Raw genomic sequence first — 25,084 nt, 5'->3', positions numbered from 1 at the left:
TGGTGATTAAGAGCATTGACTACTCTTGAAGAGGACGTGGGCTTTGTTCCCAGTGCCACCCACTTGGAAGCTCACAACCATCACAACTCTTGTTCCAAAAGATACCTCAGAATTAAACAAGCACACACATGCGCGCGCGCGCGCACACACACACACACACACACACACACACACACACGGGGAAATATTTATGTACTTAAAATCAATCTAAAAATTTTAAATTTACAATAATTTAGCACAGGTATGTAAATGTGTGATGGCCTAGATGCTAATTTTCGTTGTTAGTGTTGTTGTTTGATAAAGTGTTTCTCTGTGTAGTAGTAGCAGTCCTAGAACTCAGCCTGTAGACCAGTCAGGGCTCAAACTGAGAAAGGTGCCTGCCTCTAGCCATAGTGCTAGAATTAAAGGTGTGAGCAGTAAGCCACCACTCTCCTGGCTAAATGGTAATTTTGCATTTTTTAACATAAAAAGGAAAAATAAAACTAGTAGAGGTAATGTAAAAAGTCTAGTTTAATTCTGAGTATTTACAATTCTTGAAATTCATATGTTTACAGCATTTACCTTTGTCTTTGGGGGAAGCACCACAAAGTGTTTCTTGAAATTTCTTAGCTACTACAGCATAAAGCACTTGTTTGTCTCCTGCAAAGTTCTAAGTACCTCCCAGATCTCCAGTGTGGGTTGTCCATAGAATATTAACAGAGCAAAAGTATAAGATGCAAAAACAATTCTGTGTTACCTAATAGCTCATCTTTAAGGTGACTAGGAAGAACGTGAATACACATTCACTACCTTGAATTGTTTCTCATGAAGAAGATAATTTGTAATAATATTTTTCATTGAGTGAATGTTTATTTACGTCAGTATATCCTAAATTATACTTCAGAGATAAGCCCATAAAATGCCACACAAAAACATTTTTTGAGTCAAGTTTAAGAAATAAAGCATTTAAAAATTACTTATCAGTACCATCACAAGGGCACAAATGGTGTCCGAATATTTCACTTGAACTTTCTATCTTCATGCCCCCTAGGACACTATATTATTACCAGTTAAGACCAATAAAAATGAGAGTTAGAGTTGGGATTGAGACACTGCAAAGACTCATAAATATGTTTTGGTTCTATGTTCCTGTCTTGGAAAAGGAAGATACTCCATGATGCAGATAACAGCATCTCCATAAGCCAAGTGTCTCTATGGAACATCACCGCACTTCTGTCTAAGGATGGGTTTACCGCTTGAATCACAAGTAACCTTTTAATATACTAAAACACTAGGAATTCTGAGCTTAATATCAAAATATAGTCAAGTTGATATTGATCATATAATTGTGAATAATAGATATACTATATAATAAAATCTCTCAGATGTCCCACAGTAAAGGGAATTCTTAGTTTTTATCTCATATCCTAACCTTAGATGTTAAGTTTAAAAAATTCTTCTTTGTTATTGTATTTTTCTTCTGAAATTGTCCATGACTCTTTGATCTTTGATCTGCTTTTCAATGGAATTGGTTTATGAAATGCTGATTCAAAATACATCTTAATGTTATTTATATTGGGATTCTTTTAAACTGTATGATCGGTCACTCTACAGTTTTGATAGATAAAAGGAGTGAAAATCTCATGTATCCTATCTTTCCTCTACTTTCTGAGTCCCGCAGCACAGATTTCTAGTGAGTGCAATTACTTAATTGTATTTCCTTTATCCTTATGCATTTAGCCAAATATTCCCTCAGCCTTGAACTTGCCAAAAGATCAATTTCTAAAAATTGACAGTTTATTCTTTCTGTGAATTTCCAAAGCTAACTCAGTTTCTTTTCTTCTTCTTTTTTTTTTAACTTTATTAACTTGGGTATTTCTTTTACATATGTAGGTGCCCTTGTATTTGGGGGCATAGATATTTAGGATTGAGAGTTCATCTTGGTGGATTTTTCCTTTGATGAATATAAAGTGTCCTTCCTTATCTTTTTTGATGACTTTTAGTTGAAAATTGATTTTATTTGATATTAGAATGGCTACTCCAGCTTGCTTCTTCTGACCATTTGCTTGAAAGTTGTTTCCCAGCCTTTCACTCTGAGGTAGTGTCTGTCTTGGTCTCTGAGGTGTGTTTCCTGTAGGCAGCAGAATGCAGGGTACTCGTTGGGTATCCAGTTTGTTAATCTATGTCTTTTTATTGGGGAGTTGAGGCCATTGATGTTGAGAGATATTAAGGAATAGTGATTATTGCTTCCTGTTATATTCATATTTGGATGTGAGGTTATGTTTGTGTGCTTTTCTTCTCTTTGTTTTGTTGCCAAGACAATTATTTTCTTGCCTCTTCTAGGGTATAGCTTGCCTCCTTATGTTGGGCTTTACCATTTATTATCCTTTGTAGTGCTGGATTTGTAGAAAGCTATTGTGTAAATTTGGTTTTGTCATGGAATATCTTGGTTTCTCCATCTATGTTAATTGAGAGTTTTGCAGGATACAGTAGCCTGGGCTGGCATTTGTGTTCTCTTAGGGTTCAGGCGACATCAGTCCAGGATCTTCTGGCCTTCATAGTTTCTGGCTTAAAAAAGTCTGGTGTGATTCTGATAGGTCTGCCTTTATATGTTACTTGACCTTTTTCCTTTACTGCTTTTTAATATTCTTTTTTTTATTTTGTGCGTTTGGTGTTTTGACTATTATGTGACGGAGGTGTTTTTTTCTGGTCCAATCTATTTGGAGTTCTGTAGGCTTTTGTATGCCTATGGGTATCTCTTTTTTAGGTTAGGGAAGTTTTCTTCATGATTTTGTTGAAGATATTTACTGGTCCTTTGAGCTGGGAGTCTTCACTCTTTCTATACCTATTATCCTTAGGTTTGATCTTCTCATTGAGTCCTGATTTCTGTATGTTTTGGACCAGTAGCTTTTTCCGCTTTTACATTATCTTTTGACAGTTGAGTCAATGATTTCTATGGAATCTTCTGCTCCTGAGATTCTCTTTCCATCTCTTTGTATTCTGTTGGTGAAGCTTGTATCTACAGCCCTTGTCTCTTCTTTTGGTTTTCTATCCAGGTTATTTCCATGTGTTCTTTCTTGATTGCTTTATTTCCATTTTTAATTCCTTCAACTGTTTGATTGTGTTTTCCTGGAATTCTTTCAGGATTTTTACATTCCTCTCTGTAGGCTTTACTTGTTTATTAATGTTTTCCTGTGTTTCTCTAAGGGAGTTCTTCACGTCTTTCTTGAAGTCCTCCAGCATCATGATCAAATATGATTTTGAAACTAGATCTTGCTTTTCTGGTGTGTTTGGATATTCCATGTTTGTTTTGGTGGGAGAATTGGGCTCCGATGATGTCATGTAGTCTTGGTTTCTGTTGCTTGGGTTCCTGCGCTTGGCTCTCGCCATCAGATTATCTCTAGTGTTACTTTGTTCTGCTATTTCTGACAGTGGCTAGACTGTCCTATAATCCTGTGTGTCAGGAGTGCTGTAGACCTGTTTTACTGTTTTCTTTCAGCCAGTTATGGGGAAAGAGTGTTATGATTTCGGGCGCGTAGTTTTTACTCTCTACAGGTCTTCAGCTGTTCCTGTGGGCCTGTGTCTTGAGTTCACCAGGCAGGTCACTTGCAGCAGAAACGTTATCTTACTTGTGGTCCCGAGGCTCAAGTTCGTTTCAGGGTGCTGCCCACAGCCCCATGTGCGCAGCAACCAGGAAGATCTGCGCCCGCCTCTTCCGGGAGCCTCCTGCACCAGGGTTCCAGATGGATTCTGGTGCTTTCCTCTCTGAATCAGTAATGTGCAGAGAGCAGTCTCTTCTGCCTTTCGAGGCGGTCTGCCTCTCTGAAGGTTTAGCCTCCCTCCCACGGGATTTGGGTGCAGAGAACTGTTTATCTGGTCTGTTTCCTTCAGGTTCCGGCGGTGTCTCAGGCAGGGCTCCTGCCGCTCCTGGGCCCTCCCCCACAGGAACCAACTAGGGTATTTCTTATTTACATTTCGATTGTCATTCCCTTTCCCGGTTTCCAGTCCAACATCACCCTAGTCCCTCCCCCCTTCTCTATGGGTGTTCCCCTCCCCATCCTCCCCCTATTACCACCCTCCCTCCAACAATCACGTTCACTGGGGGTTCAGTCTTGGCAGGACCAAGGGCTTCCCCTTCCACTGGTGCTCTTACTAGGGTATTCATTGCTACCTATGCGGTTGGAGTCCAGGGTCAGTCCATGTATAGTCTTTGGGTAGTGGCTTAGTCCCTGGAAGCTCTGGTTGGTTGGCCTTGTTGTTCATATGGGGTCTAGAGCCCCTTCAAGCTCTTCCAGTCCTTTCTCTGATTCCTTCAACCGGGGTCCCGTTCTCGGTTCAGTGGTTTAATGATGGCATTCACCTATGTATTTGCTGTATCCTGGCTGTGTCTCTCAGGACAGATCTACATCCTGATTCAGTTTCTTATGAAATTTACATTAAACTTTATCTCGTAGTAATGGCACAAAACTTGTACAAAGATATTTCTGTAAACATGTTAACCTTGTCTACTGAGCTACTCTTTATATATGAAAATCTGACAATAATCACAAGGGATCATGAACAAAATAGAAATTCATTTTCCATATTTTATCACATAGATTTTTTAAAGGTGTATCTCACCTTCTCTTTTTCTTTTTCTTTCTTTTTCTCTTCCTCTTCCTCTTTCTCTCTCTGTCACTATCTCTGTCTCTGTCTTTTTGTCTCTCTGTCTCTCTGTCTCTGTGTGTGTGTGTGTGTGTGTGCGTGTATGTGTGTGTGTGTGTGCGCGCACGCGTGCACACATGTGATGTATGCAGTTATAAGCAAGGTCTTTATACATGCTAGGCAGATGTTCTTCCACTGATCAACATACTTAGCACACATGAAACACAGGTTTATAATTCCTTGAACATTATATTATGCCTTGAGAATATTTTCCCACACATGTAAGAATTATATTGTCCATAACAAAGAAGTAATTTATAAAACTTGGGATTTCATTGCTATTTTTTTTTTTTTTTTTTTTTTTTGGAGCTGGGGACCGAACTCAGGCCTTGCGCTTGCTAGGCAAGCGCCTACCACTGAGCTAAATCTCCAACCCCTCATTGCTATTCTTTATCCATATATATCTATGTCTATATAAAGTAATCAATGAAAAGAGTCTATGAATTAGAAATAGAGCAAAGAGTGATAAATGGGAAATTATGGAAGAGGAAAGGGAAGGGAGAGATAATGCAATTATAGAATAATATCAAAAATTAAAGAAAATTCAAATAAAATATAAGAGGTAAATCTGTGGATCGGTAGGTTGCTCACTTTTTCTACTGGGATTATAACTTAGGACAGTCTGGGAGAATATCCTGTCTCTCTTTTAGTTCATGGTTTATGATAATGTATATTAAACCCCTCTCTCCCCATTTATGCCCCAAGATTAAGTTACCATTTTTCTAAGCTAAAAAGCTTTCGAAATTACTTAGTGGTTTTTGTATTGATATAGAGGCTACTAGCTTCCTTGCTATAAACATAAAATTATAATTCTTGTTTTACTATTTTAAGAAACAATCCTAAGTTTACTTTTTCTCTACTTATTAATCAACATCTCCTTTCTTGCCTTTGCATATATTGGAACCAGATAGTCATACAAATTACATGTGGTATGTGATTTAGATAGGCTATTTTCCGGGCCATCTTTTATGACATAGCATGCATTGGTAATAAAAGTTACTGATTCATGAACACCACTTTCTTCACAAATTTTCTGTTACATTATTGAAATGGGCATAAAAATTTATCTAGAGAGGTTGGCTTACATTAAAGTATTTTGAAAATGCATAATATGCCTTTTAGTAATATGAAGCTCAGGATTACTAAAAGTAAATAAAGATTAGTATATTTCAGTTAAAGTTTGCTCAGTTAAACCTTACCAAACCTAATATTCAATCATATAAGGTGTTAAAAATGTGCCCTTAAATTTTCTTATCAGAAAGTCTTTATTTTGCATTTCTCTCTTGCTTAAATTCTATTTGACATTCAATTTAAAATCCAAAGTATGTAATGAAAGTCCTTGTGGTAATGACTGTGAAATAGCAATATAGTCTGACATTTAATGAAGTGAATAGATATGTGTCTAACATGGAGAGAAGATGAGAAGAATTGAATACACACTGTACATATCTGATCTCTCTCTCTGTAGTTTATCATAAAGTCATCTAGGTCCCCACTGATTCAATATCTCTGTGTGAGCATTCCAAAGTTTCACATTGTTTAAAAGATTGACAATAAGGAGAGAACAAAACATCTTCAATATTTTTATACTACACAGGAAATTTTAAAACTACAATCTTGAAGATCCTTAAGACTCATTTGTCATGACATTAGCAGATTCAGATTTGGCCGTTATTTCATCTCGATATCTTGTTCAGATAATTGGAAATCTCAATATTGGACTTTGACACAGATGCCAGTTCAGTGAGGAATTGTCTTCATTACCAACTAACTAGGATGACAGTTGATTGAATATTTGGATTTCTTACAAATTATTCTAGTACTCACTGAATGTAAATCAAATGTTGCATTGACATTTTATACTAAACTTCTCATATTAAAAAATAAACTGCAATTGAAATAATCTACAATTTCACACCAGAGATTGATAGAAGCCAAATAAAACAGAAGAGTCATGTCTGAAGTACTGTAGACTTTTGTTTGAATTTTAATAAGAAACTGCTACTTAAAAATATAAGTAATATTTGGGAAGGTGTATATGATTTTCTATCAAAAACAAAGCTTCAAGTCTTCTTCAATCATGTTTATTGGGTTATTTTCTAAAATATTTTTCGGTTCCTAGCTAAGTTTCAGTGTGTTCATATGATGAGCAATAACTGATGCTCACAATATTATTACATCTTTAGTTACTTGTACATATTTAGTTTTCTTTTGGTTCAAAAGACACTTTCATTCTCATTGCCTCATACTAATTGACAATCTGAGTTCTCATGAAGGGCATCCTTTAGTGACCATATTGATAGATGTATCTGTAAAAGGAATCTACCTGAATTTACCACAGGTATTTCTTCCACATCTTTCTGACTCTCCTTGGGCATTTATTGAGGCAAATCCTCTTGCCTCTACATGTTCCTTTCCCACCTGGGTTTTATTTTTTTAAGACCCTCAAGAAGGTAACCACCAAAAAACCAAACAATCCTATCAAAACTGGGGTATAGAACTAAACAGAGAATTCACAACAGAAGTGCCTAAAGAAATGTTCAAAGTCCTTAGTGATAAGAGAAATGCAGATCAAAACAACCCTGAGAGTCCAACTTACACCAGTCTGAATGGCTAAGATCAAAACCTCAGGTAACAATGTTGGCAAGGATGTGGAGGAAGAGGAACACTCCTCCATTGCTGTTGGGATTGCAAGCTGGCACAACCACTCTGGAAATCAATCTTCAGGTTCCTCAGAAAATTGGAAATATATCTACCTGAAGACATGGCAGTATCACTCTTGGGAGTATAACCAAAAGATGCCCCACCAGGACACAGGGGCACATGTTCCACTATATTCGTAGCAGCCTTGTTTGTGATAGCCAGAAGCTGGAAACAACCCAGATGTCCCTCAACAGAAGAAAATATGGTTCATTTGCACAATGGAATACTACTCAGCTATTAAGATTGGGGCCATCCTGAGTTTTGCAGGCAAGTGGATAGAACTAGAAAATATCATCCTGAGTGAGATAACACAGATCCAAATGGACATGCATGGTGTGTACTCACTAATAACTGGATATAAACCAAAAAAGGGCAGAATACACAAGATACAGTCCACAGAACTCGAAAAGATCAACAAACTGAAGGTTCCAAATGAGGATGCCTCAATCCCACTTGGGAAGGAAAAGAAAGCAATCACAGAAGGGGAGGGAGGGAGGGACATGGGTGGGAAAGGGGACCTGGTGGGGGCAGAAGGAAACATAATCTGGTATTGGGTGGGGGAAAGGACAGAAAGAATGGAAACAGGCAACCTCTAGAAGTAGGGGATTGTTGGGACCTTGCAGAAGGTACCAGATACCTGGAAGTGGAGTGACTCCCAAGACTCAATAGGAGGGATCTTAGATGGAAATTAATCTTCAGGTTCCTCAGAAAATTGGAAATGGATCTACCTGAAGACATACCTACAGTGGGGAGAGGGAACCCTTCTCCTCCAGCAGAAAGACAGGTTATCAAGTGAAGGATGGACTTGCCATCCCACAGTCAAAGCTCTGACCCGTAATTGTTTCTGTCTGAAAGAACTACAGGGATGAAAGTGGAGGGGAGCCAGAGAAAAAGGAGGTCCAGTGACAGACCCAAAGTGGGATCCTGCTCAAGTGGAAGCCCCAAGGCCTAACATTATTACCAAGGCTATGGAACACTCAAAAAGTAACCTAACATGACTGCCCTACAAAACACCCAATTAGCAGCTGAAAGAGCCAGATACAGATATTTGTACCCAACCAATGTACAGAAGCTGCTGACACCTGTGGTTGAATTGGGGAAATCTGGAAGAAACAAAGGAGAAGGGCAACCGTGTCTCAATGAACCAAGACCCCCAAGATCTCTCAGATACTGGACCACCAACCAGGCAGCATTTACCAGCTAAGACCCCCAACACATATACAGCAGAGGACTTCTGGGTTTGGGTTCAGTCAGAGAAGATGTACCTAACCCTCAAGAGACTGGAGGCCCCAGGAAGTTTAGAGATCTGGTGGGATGGTGGAAAGGGGGTGGGGACATCCTTGTGGAGACAGGGGGCAGGGAGGAGGTATGGGATGAGGAACAGAGGGTGGACCAAGAGGGGATAAAATCTGGAGTGTAAAATAAATTATATATATATTAAAAATAAAACCTAAATGAGGAGACAGAGAGATCTTCTCTTAAATCTTCTCTCATCTTTTAATCATACCTGTCAATCTCTTTTTTCCTTACGATTTTGTCTCCATGACTAAGAGGAGATCGAGATAATAAGATGTGTGCATTGGTTCATTTTCTATTTGTTTCTATTAATTTGCTGGTTTTAATTTTTTTTAGTACCACCTCCTTGCCAGGAAGAACTTCAGAAGGAACTAAAAAAAAATGTTAAAACAGAACATGTGTCAATGAATCCTCCATTTTTTGTAACTTGACATCATATTATATTAAATGTGAAAGATGTCATAGTGATCTGATACACATCTATTACTTTTCCCTTACCTCATATTGTATGAGAATAACTTGCGTTCTTCTTAGAGTATATTCTCTAAATGACTAAAATATCATTTTTGTTATGATGTGAATTTGTGACACACACATACACACATACACATATGTATATATGTATAAAACCAAAATTTTAAAATTGTATGTCTAATAGCATATTTATTTTACTATTATTTTAAAAGATGAATTAGCTACATATCAAATCTAGATCATTTGTCCTTTTCCCTTCACACTTTAAAATAGTATTTGTCTTCTAGCATCTAGGTTCTTTATATGTTTTGATGTTCCATTCTTTCTTTGGGATGTCTGCATTATAATTTACTACTCCATGTCTAATTGTGGGCATTGGTGATATGTTTTGTAAGAGGACACAACTATGTAGAATGTAGGCATCTTCACACTCTTGTCTCAGTTTTTTAGGTGCTGAGACTGTGGGCCTACACCAACACACTGATCCACAGTTTTTAAAGTATACTGACTGTGTGTGTGTGTGTTAGTGATGTTAGCAGTATGAGGCAGAAGATGAACCTGGAAGAATCCTGTGGGGTCCTTTGAAAAATTATATTTTGTGTAGAATTTCTGACCTAAAGTCAGGTTAATTAAAAACAAAAACAAAAGTGGTAATTAGGACTAATTTTTTCAGTCTCATCAAATACTTGGAAATTCTTAGGATATGTTGCCATGTTAATTTACAAAGAAGACTACACATAAAGCTAGAATGGTCTATTTTACATGAGATGATGTGCTGGATAGTTTTAGGTCAACTTGACTCAGTCGGGAATCATCTATCAGGGGAAAATGGCAATTGTGAACATTTCTACAACTCATAAGAGTAGGTTGTAGGAAAACCTGTAAGGCATTTTCTTAATCAGTGTTTGATGAGGTGCCATCCATGGGCTGGTGGTTTGGATTCTATAAGAAAGCAGGTTGAACCAGCCACGAAGGGCAAGCCAGTAAGCAGCATCCCTATATGCCCTCTACCTCAGCTCCTGCCTCCATGTTCCTGCCCTGTTGAGTTCTTGTTCTTACTTCCTTGGATAATGAATGGTGACATCAAAATGTAAGCCATAGACTCTTTCCTATCCACCTTATGTTTTGATCATGGTGTTTTACGGCAGAAATAGAAACCTTAATTAGGACAGACAGGAAAACAATATCTGTGCAAAATAATGCATTAGAAAAATGACCAAGTTGAGAGAGAGAGAGAGAGAGAGAGAGAGAGAGAGAGAGAGAGAGAGAGAAAGAGAGAGAAAGAGAGAGAGAAAGAGTATTAGGTATATAGATATTTTGGCTTTTGTGTATTCATATTATCTATACATTGTACAACATTCTACTCTTATTTTAGCAGCATGTTTAAAATTTGCATGAAATAATCACATCGAGAGTTGGAGTGGGACAGTGTGAGGAAGCAAAGGATGAGCAGTGAAGAGAGCATTCATTCAGTCCTTTCCCACAGTAATGAAAGTAGAGGCTATTATGAAAGGTGGGTTGACTTTAAATTGTAGCAAAAATCTGTAGCTTTTCTTCTTACTAAATAGAATCCCAGTAGTTTTCGTGGGAAATTGATTGAAGACAACACTTGAGTAAATATATTATCCGAACTATTGTGCAGGGAACTGGATCAATCTTGGTAAAGTGGCTAAGTTGCTCTTGGTGATTCCTACAATGTGAAAAACAAGAAGTACAGTACCTCAGCAGCTGCAGAGAATCCAAGATCTGTCAGAAAATTAATTGCCCTTGTATGTGAACTGAGGAAGAGTGCCAGAGGCAACACAGCCTGGAGGAATTTAACTTGAAATCCTGAGGCTACCTGAATGCAAAGTGCTGCTTTTAAATGGAAAGCTGTTTGCTTTCATAATAATCATAGTATTATTGTATGGTGTGGAGAAAGCCCAGTGGACTGCAAACCAATCTTGGTAAGGGTTGCTAGGTTGTTATTAAGGACTAAATGAAATAAGAGCACGAGAAGGTGGGGACATTTCCATATCTCACACAGCATGAAAGCTATCTAAATTATAATGCCTAAAGTATAATGTTGATCTCTAAGCCTGGGTGGCTAAAGGTTTGGGAGAAAGAAAAGAAAAATCTTATTTGCAGCCACACTAGCAATAGAGCATTGTTTGTGTCAGTTTCACTTCAGTGAACACTATTCGTATAACAGGTCCTTATTATCCTTCGCTCTTTGGTCACTGAGCTAAGAAAAAAGGCCAACTGGTTCTAGAGAGAATTGAAAGAAGTCCGTGAACCACAGAACACTTAGAGCCTGGGAGAAGCTGGTTAAGGTGGCTCTCAGGGTGTTGTCCAAATGCTGATTTATTCTCAACATTCAATATTTATTATCCCACAGAGCATTCAGACAGTCCTGGAAGGACTTACTTAAGAGCCTAGAAAGAAACTGGCTTGGAGGGCACAGCACAGGCAACTGTGTATGGTTCTTCCGTTCACCAAACCATGCCAATCCTCTTACGTGTTTCATTTCATACAAAATCCCAAGAGGCAGATGTAGGGGCAGACTCCTCTCAAGACTCACACAGGCCCAGTTACATACAGAGCACAATCATTTTAAACACTATGATTTTAGGCTTTCAAACTGAAGCAATGGTTTTAATCTAAAGCATGACCCTTATGTTTATTTTTCTTTTAATGTTCCAGTCATATTTTTATATTATTATTTTTACTTATGTTTATTTTTGTGTGTGCTTGTTTTACTGTGTGTGTGTGTGTGTATGTGTGTGTGTGTTTGTGGGTGTGGGTGTGTGTGTGTGTGTGTGTGTGTAATGTGTGGAAAAGTAAATTATTATTACCTCCAGGGATCTTGATTGGGTTTGCTTTCCTGTTGATTATAGAATTAAAAGGCAGAGAAAATTCTCTACAGTGAGATAGGTAGTATCAGAGAAACTCTTAGGCAAGGCAGACTGCAGCACACAGAAGAGCTTTCATTGGAGCTAAGGAAAACACACATGCAGCAGGCACACAGAAAGAAAAACCCTTTGCAAAACACAGGTTGGGCCTCAGGAAGCCCAAGGCCAGCATCTCCTTGTAAGCTGAATGTTTTTAAAGTATTGGCAGGGTGTCTTCCTCTGTTAATTTAAGCTTGGTAAGTTTGAAGAAACGGTATCTGATGGGACCACAAGTGGTGTGCAAACATATCCTGATCTGGTCCTGAACTTGAGTCAGTCCATCAACAGGAAGCCTTATTGGTAGTAGAAATCAGCCACAAGGCCTCTGTTTTAGACTACAGGCTTTTGCTTCAAGGGAAGGAGGAAGGCGACAGCTCTCTTGGAAGTTTGACATCTTTCTAACCAAGTCATGGCCCTTCGCCCTATGTGTCTCTGTATGAAGACATCGTCTGACTCCTATTCCCTCAAAAGCAAACTTTTATTAGTTGGGTCTCTCCTTCTATCATATGTATCCCAGTTTCAAGGTCCTCAGGTCTGGTGAAAAGAGTCTTTATCAGCTGAACTATCCCAGTGGTCATGTTATAGTATCCATATTTCAAACACTGAGCTTGTAAGTATTTATCGTCTTGCTTTGTCTATGCAGTAGTGAGGATAAAAGTCAGGGCACTCTTCATTCTAGCCAAGCATTCTACCAACTAAATTTTATCTCCATCCAAATCATCCATTTTAGGGATAAGATAATATAGTGCTATGTTTTTGTTACATTTATGCTGAGTATGTTATGTTATATTTAAGATCTAAATGGTTGTATTATCATGGCTTTGAATGCTGCTTTGGGCTTAATTTTTATTCCTTAATTGAGAATATGTATATATATATAATTATATAATATATATAGTATAATATATATTTATATATAATTTTTCTCACAGTATACTTCACATATAATATATTAGAAGAACTGCAGTAAATTTTGAGAATGAACAAAAGCAATGACATTAGGTTGGCCAAACAATGAAGGACGTTTTCAAAGACTATACTATTATTTTTATAATTTGTCTATTATGCTTAATTGATATAGAAGCAATTTGAGGATTTCTTTGTGTGTGTGTGTGTGTATGTGTGTTTGTGTGTGTGTGTGTGCATGTGCACATGCTTGTGTTCATCCATGAATTTGACAGCCAGATGTGAACATTAGGTAGATACCTATCACTTTCCATATTACTTATTGAGAGAGAATTTCTCACCAATGATTGGACATCAATGATTAGATCATTAAAGGTAACTAGTAAACTCCAGAGCTCTGGAATTCTTTGCTCCCCAAATGCTGAGATTATAAGTCCATTCAAGAAAACCTGGTTTAAAAGGTACAAGTAATTGCACATGCTAGAAAAGTGATTTAGTAAGTATCCTGATTCCCCAGATCTTCAAGTTAATTCTTTATGAAGAAAAAAATCAGATGCCAATATAGTTTATATGTTATTTTGGAAATCAAGATTGAATTCTATCAAAGAATCCATTCTGTTTTTAAGCTGAATATCCCCTTTTTCTTACTTCTTTTGTTTTGAATAATCATATAATCCACATTTAACCAAATGAGAATGTAAATCTGCGACATTTTATTGGTGGTATTAGATTTCATTGGTATTACTTTTCACAGGAATAATGACAGAGAATCATTGCCTCTACATTCTGACCAGAATCTCCTATTTTCTTAGCTTAGTTCCATTAAATGGCTTGAAAATATTGAGTAAAGATGGATTCCTAAAGAGTATATGTTCATATATTTAATGATAGGAAAATAATTATTTATTGCCATAAAACTGTACAGTGAGAAATATAGAGTTATTCCAGAATTGAGTCTCAATCTTTGGTTCACATTTAACAGAAATTATAGCACAGAGATCAAATATAAGTATATCTGTTCTAAGAAGTAGTGACTCCATTCTCTTACAGTTCAACATTCTATCTCCCACAACTGTTTTTCATGAAGATCGCAACTTAGACAAGGTCTATACAGGAGTTACTGGTAATTTTTTTACTATTTATTTTTTAAATTGTAGATCCCTCACATCTACAATTATCTCCCTAAAGATAATTCAGGGAGGTTGCTCATTCCCTTCACATAGTTTAGCACTAATGGTCGTACTTAATGAAATAAAAAGAGTAGAACTGTATGAGTACGATACTTATCACTAGGGACCCATGTAACTACCAATTCAATTATAACTGTATCATCACTAAAGTCTATACATTCCTTCTCTCTACTCAAATCTTCATCACACTCCCTATTTAGGAACCCTTGATGGTCTATAGAAAAGTGATCAAATGAACATAACCATTGGGTATATTTTTGTCCTCAAAATATTAAGAACATATATCATAGAACTATTTTTAAATATGTATTATTTACATGTTGGCTTCTGAGCATGTCTTCGATGGCAAACATGTGATGAGCAGAAGGTAACTCTTAGGAATGCATTCTTTCCTTACACCAGGAGTTCTAGGACTCACTTAACTTTCCAGGCTTTTGTGGCAAACACCTTTACCTACTAACTCATCTCACTGGCCTAACGCTGTAGATTTTAAAAATTGTTAAATACTTTGGCTAACTCCTTGCTTGTTATGTTATTGTCAAAAATAAATATACACTACATAAAATTATCACTTGAAATTGAGCTCCAACTTTATCTCCTGAGCCAACAAGAACCAGCAGTTTACCTTCCTGGGGTGCTTTTTCAAGAGACTTCACTGACCTGTCTTTCTGATCATATTCCCAGCTTGATCTAAATCCTTCATGAAGTTTCTATGAACATAGTTTACTAAAAAGTCACAAAGTCAGAGAAATCATATGTAGTCATGACTTCTAACTATTAAACATAGTCAATAAAGCACTATGATCCTTTAAATTTAACTTGCATTAGATAGATTTATTATCTTGATGTGGCAAGATGTGTGCATATATCCAAACTCATCAAATTAAACTTGTTAAGTATGTAAGTTCTTGCCATACCAATTAAAACATTAATAAATTATTAATATATTCATAACATTCAGTGACCCTTCGATAATGGGATTCCAATGAGGACACACCTATAGCTTTCAAATAGATAGCACGTCTTTTACATTTTTCATGATATATTCAGAAGCTTGAGAAGATAATACAAGTCTACTAATTTACTCTTGGGCTATGACAAGGATAGAGTATTCACTAGCTAACCAACATAGGCCTCCATTAGTTATATTGAATAAATATAGTCATGAGGCAAGTATAATGGTATTGTTGAGCTGTCAAAATGATGCTAAACCAAAATGAGATAGATTAATTAATTCATAGCTAGGTTGGTGAAGAAATTTGGGGAATGAAATGAACCTAATTAATTTTTCCTAAATTACAAATATGATCTGCTATGTAAGAATGGTACTTATATCTTGGAGTTCCTTTCTGTCTCTAAAAGAAACCATTATATGACAATGCCCAGTACGAAGACAATTGTCCTTTCTGAGTTCATTATATTATTGGTATCTCTCCTTGCTTCGAAAAGTTCTATTTCTGCCACCACGCAAGATCTAGGAATTGTCTCTCAGTCAGTAATGCTAAATCAAGTCCCCTTATCTTCTCATAATCTATATCTCCTTGTTAGGGCTAAGGTATCATAAAATAAAGCCTATATGAACACACTTAAGAAAATTAATTCTGAAAAAACCCACAACACCTTGAAGAAATTTTCTTTCATTTATACTGAGTAATTTGTTCTTTGACAAAGTCATATATGTGGATAGTACAATGTTTATTCTTCACCTTTCAATCTCTCTAGGCCCATCCCACTCTTGCTAATCTCCACCCCTCCCACTCCTGCCATAATCTACCCCTGAAATGTCCCTTTGATTCATTAATATCTTTTTCTTTTGTTTTGTGACTGATAGATTTTTTAACCAGGACCATTTTTTAACCTTGGGTTTGGAACTAAGTGAATCAGTGTACGACTGAAGACAATGGTTGCCCTTCAGCATCCATTAGTCGTAGTTGGTTCTTCAGGGATAGGTCGGGCTCTAGGAATTACTGAAAGGTCCATACTTGCCTGTTGGCAGTCCCAGTTTTGTGTAGGTATTTGCACTTGCTGTGAGATCATTTTAATATTTCTGTGTAATGGTCAAATATCTCCCTATCTCCAAGCCCTTGTATCATTACTATATTCTCTTCGTCATGTTCCTGGAACTTTAGAGGGTTGTATTAAAAATTCTGTTAAAGGCTAATCATGGGGTTTTTCACTTATTCTAAGCTTCTTGAATATCCTAACTTCCCTTATGTTTGCCCTTTATCTGAAAAGCACTAGGTCCAGAGAAAATCTTTAGAAATATCTACAGAAAACAACTGCATTCTGCTTTGATGTCTAATATTATTCATTCCTGACGTCAAAAAGCCTATTTTTCATTTCATTTCTTTTCATTTTATATTTTAATTTTTTTATGTATTCACTTACTCTCTTATAAATTGGGGACCATGCTTGTTCCGTGGCACATGTGTGGAAATCACAGGACATGATATGTTCCTTGGAACCAAACAAAGGTTGCCAGGCTGTAGGTTTGTCAGCAGACACCAAAAAATGCCGTTATCTTTTTCTCTTACTTAAGCCCCTTCTGCTGGACACGTTTTTCTAGCCAGCCTTCCTATTTTCTGAGAGGCTAAACTCTGCTTTTCTCTTCAATTTTAAAATGTCTAGCTACATTGTCTCCCATGGGAACCAAACACCAGAGAATAGGTATTACTTAGCAACAAATATGGGTGTCCTTTACAAGAAATAAGAACTGAAGGTAGGGTCAAACATCTGGTTAAAGGAGAAGGCAGCATCCTGCCTTATTTTACATCTAATCCACCTAAGAGTTTCTCTTTCTCTTTCCACAAAATTGTATGATTTTCGAACTCACAGTATCTTCTGTTGGGGCATATGATTGTTCCTGTGTATAATAGGAAGGAAACTCACTTTAGATTGAAAAAAGTAAATTACTGTGTATGCATGCTGTTTGTTTTCAGGGCACAAATGAAATATATAATTAGATCGCTTTAATAGCGTTTAACACTGAGAGCAAACTCATTACAAGGAACACGGTGGTCAGTTTCTCCTCATATTTTCACTAAAGCAAACTGAGAGTGGAAGGAAAAAGTTAAAATGAAAACATTATATGAGTGTGGCCTTAAAATAACTTTAAGGGTGACACATAGAGAACATCAGATCCATTTATTCTAAACTTGGTGACCATGTGGTACTCAGTGGTCAGCACAAAGCTCCTCTACCTTGTGATTCCCACATTTGGAACTTTTAGGTTGTCAGGTTTTGTGGTAAGCACCCTCACCCACTTATTTCTCTCACTGGCCCCTCTACACTATAATCCTATGAAGTTATAACGTGTTGACGACAACAAAATGGTATCTGAGTACAAGTAAATACTCAACTTTGTGCACACGAATAATTTAATTTTTAATAGTAGAAAAAATGCTTTATTTTTCTAAATGCTTGTTACTAACATGTGAACTCCATTATTCCATCTCCATAATGCAGGTTTGGTGGCCATATAAGATTAACTCTGATAATTTCAAGTTCAAAAAAGTAAACATAAGTTGTTCACAAGGTCTAGAAGCAATATGACTTGATTATATGCTCTTTTATGACTTCAGTGTATTGAGCAAACCCATCTGGGAACTCAAAACACAATGGAGCCAGCTCTCCATCCACAGGACGTCTCTGCAGCCCTGTGACTCAGGAGCAGCTGCCAAGGGTAGTCACTTGATAGGACTGGAAATAGAATGTAAAGCCTGGATTAATTCCACCTGAAAGGCTACCTAGAGGGAATTTGTTCTGCTTGGGGCCTTGTCTTCTCCTAAAGTCTTCTGAGCCTCACAAATCCTAGCATGTGCCTCATTGCTACTGAGAATAGAATCCTAGAATTGTACTCTCTGGATTTCCCCAAAGGAATCATTTTAGGCTCAGATTAGGCCCTTTGAGGGTTTGATCTTTGTATATCCCTCCTTAAGTCTCCAGTTCTTAGGGGCTCCTGAAAGGTTTTTCTTGATGTAATATTCAGCGCTGCCTTTTCTGCACCCAGATTGGAAGAGGTCACTTGGAACCAGATCATTGTAAATCTTGGGTTTTCTTTCCAGGCATGTTTTCATAGGTCCCCAACTTTTTCTATACATGCAACAAGTCATGTCTGATTTTGATATGATAGGATCAAGAGCAGCTCACAATCAATACAAAGGAAATAAGCAAGAAGGCCATTCATAGAAACAATCTTAAATTAAGTTCTCAGAGACAAGATTTCCACTCTTTTTTTTCACCGAAAATATTATTTTAACAATTATTTTAATCCATCTTTACAATCACACCATGTGAGACTTTAGTGTTTCTGTTACCAACCTAATTCAGATGAATTATTTAAATATTTAGATGTAAAAAGCCCTATGGAGTGGTGTCTGGGGGATTAGAATTCTTATTTGTCATTTGCTAAATGCAGTGTCGAACAGTAATTTAAGATAAATGCCTGGGAAGACAGCACTGCAGTCATGGGGGTATTTTTAGAAGTGTTGAATTAAATTTCATATTCTCAACACTTCTGTGATCTTTACAGGAAGCATGAGCATGTGAAAGACATGATGTGGACAGAGCTGAGATTTTAGAAGCTAAAGCACAGTGTGATATCATCAAGGGAATTTGCATGATGAAAAGTGTTAATAACTAGAAAATTCATCAGCAGGAATGTGTCAAGATATAGGATAATACCCACACTTCTGAAACTATAGGGTAAATCAAATTAATATTTTCCACTTAAAATATGACTACCGTGGGGCTGGGGGGCATGCATATACACAGGAGCACATTTTCAGGTCAAAGGACTACTTGAGCATCCTCTTCCTGTCTACCACGTAGATTACAAGAAACATCTATAGTCATTGAGGCATCTTGCTGCTTCCCAAAAAATTTAATAATAACCATAATAAACTCAACCATATCTATGTATGTACATTCTTGTCATACTGATACATTTCATTTAACTTTACAGTTTTATTTTTTTGTACATTATAGAAAAATTAAGAAACAGGCTTATCTGGAGCAATACTTTCTTTATAATGTTAGATTTTATATGTCATACATATGTTATATTTACAAACACACACACACACACACACACACATGCATACACACACTCTGCTCATGTATATCCATGGGTTTCATATAGACAGATTGAACCAAATATCTGTCAAAAATGTTTTTTTTTTTAAATAAACTTGTGTTTTGGCATGGAGATAGAGCTCTATGGTGGAACACTTGCCTGGTACAAATTAGATTCTCAACATGAAACAGTAAAAGAAATGATTAGCGCTGCTAAACCTCACTATTTTGATAATTTTTATTTAAACAATGCACGGACAAAACGTTTGCATCTTCGTAGACATGTAAGTAATCTAGAGATGATCTCACAAATACAAAAAGTAGGATGGATGTTGTCGGAGACTGTGGTTGGGGAGTTAGGATGAAGGGATGGTGGTTAACTGGTAAAGAGTTTCACTTAAAAGGAAAAAAGTAATTTCTTCAGATCTACTGTAGAGCATATAGATAAATAGAGATAAGTCACAATAAAATTGTTTGGGCATTAGATCTTTAATATTCCCACCACAGCAAAAGTATGTGAGGAACCAGTGAGAATGGCTAAGATCAAAAACTCAGGTGACAACAGATGCTGGCAAGGATGCAAAGAAAAGAGAACACTCCTCCATTGTTGGTGGGATTGCAGACTGGTACAACCATTCTGGAAATCAGTCTGGAGGTTCCTCAGAAAATTGGACATTGAACTGCCTGAGGATCCAGCTATACCTCTCTTGGGCATATACCCAAAAGATGCCCCAACATATAAAAAGACCACGTGCTCCACTATGTTCATTGCAGCCTTATTTATAATAGCCAGAAGCTGGAAAGAACCCAGATGCCCTTCAACAGAGGAATGGATACAGAAAATGTGGTACATCTACACAATGGAATATTACTCAGCTATCAAAAACAATGACTTTATGAAATTCTTAGGCAAATGGTCAGAACTGGAAAATATCATCCTGAGTGAGGTAACCCAATCACAGAAAAACACACATGGTATGCACTCATTGATAAGTGGCTATTAGCCCAAATGCTTGAATTACCCTAGATGCCTAGAACAAATGAAACTCAAGACGGATGATCAAAATGTGAATGCTTCACTCCTTCTTTAAAAGGGGGAACAAGAATACCCTTGGCAGGGAATAGAGAGGCAAAGATTAAAACAGAGACAGAAGGAACACCCATTCAGAGCCTGCCCCACATGTGGCCCATACATATACAGCCACCCAATTAGACAAGATGGATGAAGCAAAGAACTGCAGACCGACAGGAGCCGGATGTAGATTTCTCCTGAGAGACACAGCCAGAATACAGCAAATACAGAGGCGTATGCCAGCAGCAAACCACTGAACTGAGAATAGGACCCCCGTTGAAGGAATCAGAGAAAGAACTGGAAGAGCTTGAAGGGGCTCGAGACCCCATATGTATAACAATGCCAAGCAACCAGAGCTTCCAGGGACTAAGCCACTACCTAAAGACTATACATGGACTGACCTTGGACTCTGACCTCATAGGTAGCAATGAATATCCTAGTAAGAGCACCAGTGGAAGGGGAAGCCCTGGGTCCTGCTAAGACTGAACCCCCAGTGAACTAGATTGTTGGGGGGAGGGAGGCAATGGGGGGAGGATGGGGAGGGGAACACCCATAAAGAAGGGAGGGGAGGGAATATTTGCCCGGAAACCGGAAAGGAATAACACTCAAATGTATATAAGAAATACTCAAGTTAATTAAAAAAAAAAAAAGTATGTGAGAAGGTTGAAGTGTCAACTCACTTGATATGATCATCCCACCTTACACATACACCCCTAAATATAGCATTGAATACAATAAATATGGACTGTTTTTGGTGAATGTTTCAGTAAAACCGAATACAGTTCAAAACACCTGACAGAAATTTGTTAGTATTTAGAATGAACACTTTACTATCATTTGTTTACTATTCTGTAAAACATTTCAATTTTGTCTTTGAAAATGTTATTTGAATAAAAATATCACTCTCTAAAAAGTATGAAAAAGATATGGAAGAAGGCTGGTACGTAAGCACAGGCTTCCCAGCTCCTTACCCCAAGTAAGGGGAACAGTCAGGACTTAGTACCTTGTTTCTGTGCAAAACGTCTGCAGATTAGGATGTGGTGATTGTAAAAATGTACATATGCCAGGGAGAGACGCCATAATGCAGACACTTAGAGAGTGTTCAAAATCACATAACCATTGCAAGTGGTCATTTGTAGGCTAATGCCCTGGAAAAAAAGGAAAATTAGTGTCAGTTGAACTGTGTTTATCTACTATTTCATGGCTAAAAACAAGCCAGAAATGCAACATGTTAATTTTCCGTAGATGCCCAAATACACTTCTCCGCCACTCACAGCTTCTTAAATGTAGTTCACATAAGTGTTGGGATTGGTTTTACTTTATTTATGTAGAGTTTTATTATGTAATTTTATTATGTGTTAGGTAAGTCTGTACATATCATAGGATGCATACAAATGTCAGAATACAACATGCAGGATTCAGTTCTCTTATTCTACTAATGTGGGTCCCAAGGGATTGAACTCATGTCATCAGGCTTGGTGACTGGCCACTGAATCATCTCTCCAGCCCTCTGTTTCCATGAAGATACCTCTGTTGAAATGGCTATGTCCTTTGAAGTCTGAGCAAGTTAGAAGTGTTACCCAAAATACATGAAAAAGGTATAGTTTAGCAGGCTCAACCCAATAAAGATATAAGACCAGACATCACTACTCGGGTTCCTTTTACAGTTTTGTAAACAAGCCAGTTCATCTCTATTTTAGCCACAAAGCAGCGCCCTCCTTTGATAAATAATTTATCTGTTCTCATTTCTTTTTGGTTGCCCTTTTACAAAATTCTTCTTGTTATTCAATAGGATACCTGAATTACAATGAAGGAATTTGCAGGCTCTGACTCCTGTGCTGACTTCTGATTAGAAAAACAGATGAACCCATGTTCCCCTATACAGCTGTGCTCCTCGTAGTCACAAGAGACTAGAGAGAAAGTTGCTGTGAACCAGATACTTGTCTTCCTTCATTTCTGGCCTCGCTGAGTTTTTCTCACAGGATCTTAGGAGTCTATCACCAATTTGTTTGTGTTGTAGAAATAATACAGCTTCTAGTGTTTGCCTAAGATCCAATGATTTATGCAGTTTGTTCTCTGGATCTCCCTTATCAGAGCGGGATCTCATACAGGGCACACCATAGGGTATGTGCCACACTCTGAGGAAAACAGAATTTGCCTTCATGATCCACCATTAATACAAGATAAATATATATGAGGCCCACGTAAGTTCTTGACGCTGGAAAAAACGTATTTGCTCTTTGTGTGGTGAACAATTTGTTGCCTTAATAGCATTTTGGTTCCCATCATTGATCTCTGAGAACAGTTTGGTCATCTCCTGTGGCATCTCTTTCTGAACTGCTCAGCGATGAGTAATATTTCTAAAAAGCACAGAACTTACTCAAAGCCAGGCATGCTGTTTCCCAGAGCCCTTTAGAGAAAATAACCTCACAAATACACAAAGACTGGAAATAGTTAGAGCCTGTTGGGGATATATTAAAACTGAAATGTCCCCTAGAAGCTCACATGGTGAATTTATGTTCAGTGACTGGGTGGAGTGGTTTGAGGAGATAATGAGACTTCTAAGAAGTGGTGCCTTGATGGTGATATTGGGGTGCTGAGGGCAAGGCTTGGAATATATGACCCTTGCCAAGATTCATGTATGGCTCTGTTCCTGTCCAATATCATGTGACCAAGCAAATGCCTGAAGTTACCATACTTCAGACAGAGGGGCTATTGTCACATGCCCCCCATCAAAAGAAATTTCCCACCTCTAAATCAGGATCAGAAAACATGCACAGGACTTCATGAAAACTGTAGTGAATATAATTCCAAAATGTAGCTCATTCACATGCCCCAGGGATGGGAGATCCCAAGAGCAGACAATCTGACATATGTCACATCCTACGATTAGGAAAGCAGCTTCTATCCCTGGTGAATCTAAGCCCTGCCTGTGCTACAGTATAAGGCCAATTCTCAGATGTTAAGAGGCACGGTCTCCTGTACTGGGATGAGAAGGCATAGTTTGAGCAGGTCAATTCCAACCTCGGGTTGAATTGAGTGTTCTTTCATTTTCCTCTGCTGACTTACTACTTGCATTCCATACCATGGTATACAGAAAACTTTCTGAAGTTGTTTCATCAGGTGTTTGGTCACAGTGTCACAACTATACCTAATGTCCATCTTACCTCCACTACAGGTCAGACAGACTTAAAGGTTCTAAAGTCTTTAGGAGACTGATGGGAGTACTGCATAGAGTAGGAGAGACTTGTAGCAAAGGAGAGAATAGAGGCAGCTAGATATTTTGATATCCATGGTGTGTGTGTGTGTGTGTGTGTGTGTGTGTGTGTGTGTGTGTGTCTGTGTATGTTTGTGAGACAGAGACAGAGATAGAAACAGAGACAGTGAGGGACAGAGAGAAAGAGGGAGCGATCTAACACAAAGGCATTTATAATATTTCTTTGACAAAATAATTTGTTATCAACACTTCATCTAATACAAATTAATGAACAAATACTAAAATGTTTGAGAAGGTCATCAAACAATAAAACTTTTATACAGCATTGTTTTCACCTTACTAGATTTTTTTATCATCATCTTTTTTAAATGGGACACACATGATTTCAAAATGTGTATTAAAAGTACACATTTTAAATTGTTTTTACTTATTTATTCCAAATAAGCTAATATTTAATTAGAAAAACAATTATTTGGTGAACTATATAAATATATATGTGTATATGTTTATATATGTATATTTATATGTGCTATGTAAACTTGTACATGTACATATATGATGTACATGAACATAGACATGCATATGTATAATGTATGTATACTCAATGCCTTTCCCCTCCTATAATTTACTTTTACCTCCTCAAGCAGCAAAAAACTCCTGTTATCACTGATAAAAATTATAAGGAAGATTATAGCCTCTCTGCTTCCTCATTAGAATATGAAGAGTATTGGTAATATAAAAGGAATTTATAAACATCAACATTGCAGAAGAAAGCTGCATGTCAAATGTGCTAAATACACTTCTCCACTTTCTAATATGAATTATATTGAAGAGCAAAAGAAAACAATTTTGGTAACCAGTTTCTCATGTGAAGAATGGGAATTTTAGTTAATAAAACCATACACTTTGTGCAGGAGCTCAGTTCTGTAATCTGACAACTCTGTAATATCTGGGATCAGGAGACTGAGGCAGGAAGACTGCGAGTTTCAGGTCACTCAAATTGGGCTGTTTCATGGAGAGCACAAAGCAAAACAAACAAATAAACAAGCAACAAACACACACACACAGACAGACAGGGGGGCAGAGAGAGACAGAGAGAGAGAGAGGCAGAGAGACAGTGAGACAGAGAGACAGAGACAGAGAGAGAAAACAAAGGAAAACCATGAAACCTGCTAGGATGATAGAAACTATAGATGTGTTTTTAAATAAAACATGTAAATTCAGAGATGACCCCCCTCGTACTTCTCTTTTTCCTTCTCTTCCAATTACACCTGCAATACTTCCTATATTTTCTAATTTACTTTCAATAATGAAACTGCTATTCTGAAGTGATCTATCACACATTTAATAAACATCGAGTGCCTTATTTTTCTAGATTAATTTTATTTGCCCAAGAGATAAACGAGCAGCCTACCTCTGAACTTGTTTTGCAGTGTTGAGAAAACACAAATTTGTTCAGAAAATGCAAAAGAGCCATTGTTTCCAGATGTTAGGATGAGAGGAACTGAGTTTGAGAATTTTGTTTCTCATCCCCACTGTT

General features: G+C 37.4%; 1 protein-coding gene and 1 long non-coding RNA gene across 2 annotated transcripts in view; both read left to right on the top strand.

The window, feature by feature from the left end:
* The window catches only part of Cntnap2 (contactin associated protein 2), a 2,154,251-nt gene that overhangs the window by 275,554 nt on the left and 1,853,613 nt on the right, over positions 1–25,084 (top strand). The window lies entirely within an intron of this gene.
* Positions 13,042–18,982, top strand: LOC116903884. The gene is made up of 3 exons (XR_004388309.1): positions 13,042–13,052; positions 14,800–14,801; positions 17,824–18,982. It is a non-coding gene; the product is annotated as an uncharacterized LOC116903884 (long non-coding RNA).

This window comes from Rattus rattus, chromosome 6, assembly GCF_011064425.1.
Source record: "Rattus rattus isolate New Zealand chromosome 6, Rrattus_CSIRO_v1, whole genome shotgun sequence".
Lineage (NCBI taxonomy): Eukaryota > Metazoa > Chordata > Mammalia > Rodentia > Muridae > Rattus > Rattus rattus.
This window is presented reverse-complemented; position numbering and strand designations above follow the sequence as displayed.